Source organism: Trachymyrmex septentrionalis, unplaced genomic scaffold, assembly GCF_001594115.1.
Source record: "Trachymyrmex septentrionalis isolate Tsep2-gDNA-1 unplaced genomic scaffold, Tsep1.0 scaffold45, whole genome shotgun sequence".
NCBI lineage: Eukaryota > Metazoa > Arthropoda > Insecta > Hymenoptera > Formicidae > Trachymyrmex > Trachymyrmex septentrionalis.
The window spans coordinates 136038-143360 of record NW_017305622.1 but is presented as its reverse complement, the minus strand read 5'-3'; positions in this window follow the sequence as shown (position 1 = coordinate 143360).

The following is a 7323-nucleotide window of genomic DNA, read 5'->3' as shown; positions in this document are numbered from 1 at the left end:
GGCATCCCAAAAAACTGTGACCATCATCTTTCCGGCCGACTTCACGGCCTTCCCCTTCTTCGGAGCTAATTAACCCGGTGAAGTCTATTGTTTTTACTGTTCCTTCGTCTCGGATGTGAAGTAATGGATTCATGTTTCCACAGTAATGAATCGACGCAGAAATTCATCTGGATTATGTTAAAACATCTCCAAACATTGTTTTGAAATCGTCACACGGTCGTGCTTATGGTCCACAGTAAACAAACGCGGCACCCATCTTGCCGATAGATTTTTCATACCCAATTGTTCATGCAAAATTGAAGTCACTGTGCCATGTGATATGTCTATGGACTCAACAAGCTCGCGCACTTTCACTCGTCGATTAGTCAAAACAATATCGTGAACTTTATCGATGATTTCTGGCGTAGTAGCCTCAATTGGACATCCCGAACGAGGTGCATCACATGTGGATGTACGACCACATTTAAATTCATTCGCCCAATTGTATAGTCGCAAACGCTGGTGCAGATGTGCTATGAACATTATCCAACTCGGCTTTGATTTCTTTCGGCGTTAAATCTTTCATAGGTGTACAAGTATGAAATGCAGATTTAAAAAAAAAAACACGTTAAATTCGGAAGAATGATAAAAAGAGCTTTATTCAAAGTATGCTCCATTGCTAGTTACACATTTTTCCCATCTTTCGGGCAATTTGTGGATACCACGCCAGTAAAAATCTTCCCCCTTTGCCGCGAACCATTCATCGAGCCATTTTTTCACATCTTCGTACGAACCAAAGCGCTGCTCAGCAAGTGCGTGACCCATCAATGCAAACAAGTGGTAATCGGAAGAAGCCAAGTCTGATGAGTAAGCCGCATGGGGTAGAACTTCCCAGCTGAGTGCTTCCAACGTGTCGCGAACCGTTTTGCCGTATGTGATGGAGCATTGTCATGAAGAAAAATGACTTTGTGTTGTCTCTTTTGGTATTCTGGTCTTTTTTCAAGCAGCGAACGGTTCAAATCGATCAATTGTTGTTGGTAGCGTCCAGCATTAACCGTTTCACCAGGTTTTAACAGCTCATAATAAACTACACCCTTTTGGTCCCACCAAACACAGAGCATTGTTTTTCTGCCAAAGCGATTCGGTCTTGCGGTCGATGTGGATGGTGCGCCTGGGTCTACCCATGATTTTTTGCGCTTGGAATTCTCAAAATAAATCCACTTTTCATCCCCACTAACGATACGATGCAAAAACGACTTCCTTTTGTATCGTGCAAGCAAAATTTCACATGTGTTTTTGCGCCTCTCCATCTGCCTGCCGTCCAACTCATGCGGTACCCATCTTCCGGTCTTCTGAATCTTTCCCATCTCTCGTAGGCGATTGGAAACAGCTTGTTGACTAACGCTCAATTGCTCTGCGAGTTGTTTTTGTGTTTGTGAATCATCTTCGTCCAACAATGCTTGCAATTCCACATCTTCGTACCTTTTTGGCGGTTTTCCGTGTTCCTTGTCTGCAACATCGAAGTCACCACTTTTAAAACGCCGAAACCATCGTTCACACGTATCTTGCGATGGAGCATGTTCACCATAAGCTTCTCGAAGTAATCGGTATGATTCAGCAGCAGTTTTCTTCAAATGAAAACAAAAAATTAATGCTGTCCGCGAATGCTCTTTGTTTGGTATAAATTTCGACATATCGAACACAGCAACACAACACTATGCAAACACTTTTTCAATTTATCACTCGTGCGCGTCTGACACTTGTTGATGGCACTTCAAAATGGCATAACAGTCAAATCTTTATACCACACACTGCATTGATGCGCCATCTGTTTTCTCAAATCCACATTTCATACTTGTACACCTGGTAGACATCCTTTGGACATCCTTTAAGACAATATAGAATAATTTTTTATAACTGTAATAAGTATATTATAGTTATAAAAAATGATACTGCACAAAGTATGGATGACATTCATTCTAATTCATTCTACTTATAAAAGGATATTAGCACATAGATAATATAATTTCGAAATATGTTACAAAGGAATACATATAAGTCCCAATTTCACATATAACTCGCTTTTAAATTTATTTGGTATAAAATCTTTAATTCGCAAATAAGTTATGCATTATTTCTAAAAATTTTTATTAAAGAAACATAATTTTTAGATTTCTATTTTTATGAGAATCAAATATAATCTAATCAAAAACAATAATATTATGTCGACAATAACTGCTAATACTAATGTATTAAAATTAAAATTCTATTACTACAATAAAAAAGTTAAAAATTTAATATTATAATGTATTAAAAATTTGTCTTTATTTCATAGAAAAATATTTGTATGTGTATCTGTTAAATATGAAATTTATCAATACTGAAATAATAATGAATGTACATACATAAAATTTTTTTAATTTGCAAAAAATAGTTTATAATTATAATAAAATATTAGATTTATTGAATTATTTACATGAATCGAATTATGAATAAGACGGTCACGTCAAGCTATTGCTGGCACGTATGTTATTTCTGGAGATCTTGCTCATTTTCGATTTTTTATGTATCACAATTTTCTATTTGTTGTCGATGTAAAAATCTCTTTTCAGTTTCTGCGCCTCTTATATTAATATTATCTATTGCATTTCGTTCTTTTATTTTAATGTGTCATTATACTTAATACACTTCAAATGTCATTCGTACTTTGTGTAGTATTATATTATATATTATAATTATTATAATTATGAGTATTATATAATTATGAAAAATTATTCTATACAACACTGTCTTAAAAGATGTCCAAAGGATGTCTACATCACATGAATGCCGCTCGGAGAATTGTGTTCTATGGAACTTTTTAAATAGATATATTTAAAATATATATATTATTTTGATTTCACTTCTTTTTCTATGGCATTATTCTTGGTATCTTTTTTTTGGCAAAATAACTTTATGCCTTTTTTTAATGTCTTTTTCGGTAGATTTCGTATACATGGATATATTATAAATATTTATAAAATGTTTGTTCCGGAATTATCGTTATAATCTTTTCATATTTTCGGAGCAAGCAAACAGCTCGTCGATACCAAGCGATCAAAACACGAACATACCTCGACCCTGTGCTAATCACGCTGTTTGTATCAAATGGCACGCGAACCCCCTTGCGCAAATCCCGAAAACCGTCGACCGCACACTCTCCGTGTGAGAATAATGAGTTCACCACCGGATCCCGATCAATATCGCTCCTCACTCTTAACGCATCTTCGCGAATATTAAGTGCGAACCAATCGACTTGTCGTCGCGTATCACCAGTGCTCTTTGTCACATAATGTGATCGGTATACGCGTACCGCGAAACCGTTCAGTGCGCGAGACTTACCGGCGTTTCCGATCAGATTTGCCGGTCTCGTTACTGCTCGTAATACACACTTTTTCGAATGAGAAATTACTCAACGTCGTATCAAGTGCGAATTATCTGTGCACGCATCGAACCAAACGCATCAATTGTCGCAATATTATTACTACGAGCATCGCTTACCGTCCGCTTCAAACAAATTTTAATTCAACTCTATAATAAAATCTAACTTATTACAATCATCGTTATTACACGTCGCCTTGGCGAGCGAGCCTTCCATACAAGGTGACACTAGCCATCCGTCACAAAATAATGTTCATATATGTCTATTATACGAATATACTTTTATGTTCGTTAATGGACATACATATTATTGTATATTTTATGTATTATGTATATATTATTTTATACCATCTGGTGAATAACGAATATTCATTGAATATCTTGTGCTATTTGGGTATTCAACATGATTTAACAATAATAAATTAAAATTATCCAATGTATTGTATCTTGAGCATGTACAATTTGCTTTTATAATTACAATTCCATAAGCTTATATATGATTAATACATCTTCAGGGAAAAAAAACAGCCGTTTTAATCAGCCAGCTATTCAATGAGTTGCGACAAAGAAAACAGGAAACAATTAGAGATATTTTTATTTCAGCTTCTACACCGTCCGTTAGAATTCTCAGTGTGTGGACTTTTCAGTCTGGATCAAACTCTTGTAACATCAGTAAGAAATAATATATCATTCTTCTGCATATTCCCGGGTGGAAATATGTTTGGATATAAATTTTAATATTGAATTCCGTAAGGAATATTGTGGCATGCCATTATTGGAAATCTAGCCAGGCACTATCTACGTAGGCTGCTGGAAAAGTTTCTGCAAACTAGTACTTCCAGTGGCGCCAACCTTCTGCTACTATAATATTATATCTGTAAAATTAAACGTTTTTAACCTATAATTCAATTGACAGTTTGTACCCAAACTAGTTTTGTTTGCATAGTATTTTAAAAGAAGTTATTGTATAATATTTTGTAAGAAAATGGAAATTTTGCGTGAAAATTTTCGGGCAATGATTTCTTACGATTACAAATGTAATCTAACTCCGAAATAATGCATCGATCGACTTCATTTGGCTTTTGGGGATGAAGCGCCATCCAATAAGACTGTTTATAATTGGTTTGCCGAATTCCAGCGTGAACGTACCTTTCTTAGTGATGAATTCCGTGAAAATTCCATCCATGTCTGTTGTTGCTAATGTTGATGTTGTGCGTGAAATGATTGAGCGAGACCTATATAACATACCGCGAAATTCAGGCATCCTTAGGCATTGACATGAAAGCAATACATACGATTTTGCATGATCACTTGAGCGTACGGAAACTTTGTAGTCGTTGGATCCCACACAACTTGACCGAAGCTCGAAAACAGACTCGTATTAAATGAAGCAAAGAAATGCTCAAGAAATTCAACCGAAGTCGGTCAAATTTGGTCTACAACATCATTACTAGGGACGAAACATGGATCTACATTGTATTCGTATGAGCCCGAAAGTAAACAACAATCCATTGTTTGGGTATTTCAAAATGAACCGAAACCAACAAAAGTTGTTCGTTCACGCAGTGAAGTGCCAAGCAAATGATTGCTTGTTTCTTCGGTTATACCGGACATGTGACAACCGTGGCTTTAGAGGATCGAAGGACTGTAAATACTGATTGGTATTGTTACGTCCGGCGGACTCACGCGACTCTTTTCTTTCATAGAGATCTCGAATTCGTCGAAAAACTAAAGTTTTATCTTTTTTTCCTTTTTTTTCTCTATCTTAACAACTAAAACAAGGAATCCGGTATTTCCTCGTGAATGTCGTTCCGAGATAAAAATCAATAATAAATACGTATAGAAAGCGTAAGACCGGCCAAATTAACGCCAAGATTAACGATCAAGTCGCGGACGATTCTCACGAATCCGTAATTACAAAATTTAAGAAACGGCACGCGACGTTCAGGGGTAGATTCTGAGTGGTCCCGTGGCGACGATGCATGCGCGCCCGAGACGCGCGTTTCCCCATAAATCTTAAGATCATAAAATTTTGGAGTTTCACTTTCCCACTCTACAGATTCCTGTCAACATCCTTTCCTCCCCCAAAATCTTAACCAATCCAAGAGCAAAAGAAAATCCTATTACCAGCCAACGAAACCTATTCCACCAATCCAAATTTGAGTAATCTGGGACGATTAGTATAAAAATCGCGGTTCCGCAACCCTTGCATCAGATAGCAGATTTTTCTCTAAGTTCCGGAGTTTTATTTGTCCCGATAGGGTTAGTGAGTTGGTCGCGATACTCAAAGTTCCCGATAGAGACAGTGTGTTGGTTATGATACTCAAGGTTATCGATAAAGTCAGTGAATTGATCGCGTTACTCAAAGTTCCCGATAGAATCAGTGAGATCAATTGTATCATCGGGATTCAAGTTAAATCAAAAGCTTGTTTCCTGATCGAGGAAGTCCGTCGAAGCTGAGTAACATCCGACGTCACCCTCTCCGCGGTAGGGCCATCTTGCATCGCCAGTAAGTTTCCAACTATTTTACATCGAGTGGTCCCTCCCCGTCTTTCCTCCTTTCTTTTCTTTAGGGATCCACGTTAAAGATAAAATTTTTTTTGTGCGTTTACGCCGTTCGTTTGCCCCTCGTCGCCGCCGCCTGACGAGAACTACCCGATCGCGCCGACTCGCCGCCCGCGCCCGGATTTTCCACCACCAAAGTCAACCGACAGTCTCGGAACCGACTCCCCCCATACAATTTCTCCTGGCAACCCTCTCTCCACCCCTCGAAATCTCATATTCCCCAATCTCCGATCTATCCCCGATTCCTCCTTCCCAGATGCAGATTTCCCCCCGCATCCACCATCACCCCTTCCAATTGATACCACCCCCTCAATCTCACATAATGGCTACTCTGCCGCTGTCCCCTTTCCTCTTCTTTTCCATGATGCCCAGCAACTCCTAGAGTACACAACACTTTACTCCCTCCAACCAAGATTTGGTAGCCGTGAGGATCGCAGGATCCGATGGCCTGTTCTCGGTTCCGGTAGCGTCCCTTGTCCCCCTTGACCCTTTCTCCCTCAATCCCTATGATCCTAGCCAGTATTAATAGCACCTCCCCCCTTTGTTCCTCTCAAATCCACTTACCTCCTTCTCTTTTTATTCTCTCATTATTTACTCCGTAACTCCTCCCTTCCATTTTGCTATGATACTTTACACACACACTCTTACACATCGATAAACGCGTACATTTAATCCAGAAAACCAAAAATTGTATTATTGTATTTACCTGAAAAAATTATATTTATATTTTATTCAAAAATGTGTCACTCCAGTTTTTTTTCTTAATTATATCATTGTAAAATTAACTTCTCGGTAGTCATTATTTAAATATAAGGTGTAGTACAATAAAAAGAAATCTATTATTTTTGCATTAAATTTATTTATTCATGAATATCTATTTTGTCCCCTTCAAAGTAATCCCCATCAGATATTATACACTTGTGCCAACGTTTTTTCCAATCCTCGAAGCACTTCAAAAAATTATTTTTTGTGATCTTGTTCAGTTCCTCCTTCGATGCCGTCTTTATCTCCTCAATCGTAGCGTAGCGTCGTCCTTTCATGGGCCTCTTCAGTTTCGGGAACAAGAAAAAGTCACAGGGGGCCAGATCTGGGGAATACGGTGGCTGCGGCATCATTAGTGTGTTGTTTTTGGTCAAAAATTCGCGCACAAGCAACGATGTGTGAGCAGGGGCGTTATCATGATGCAAAAGCCAATTTTTATTCTTCCACAAATCTGGGCGTTTCTGGCGGATTGCTTCGCGCAAATTGCGTATAACTTGCAGATAATATTCCTTATTGACCGTTCCGATTGGCCATAAAATAAATTGGAAAATACTATTTTCTTCACTTCATCAATGTTTTCGTCTGTTGTTGACGTGC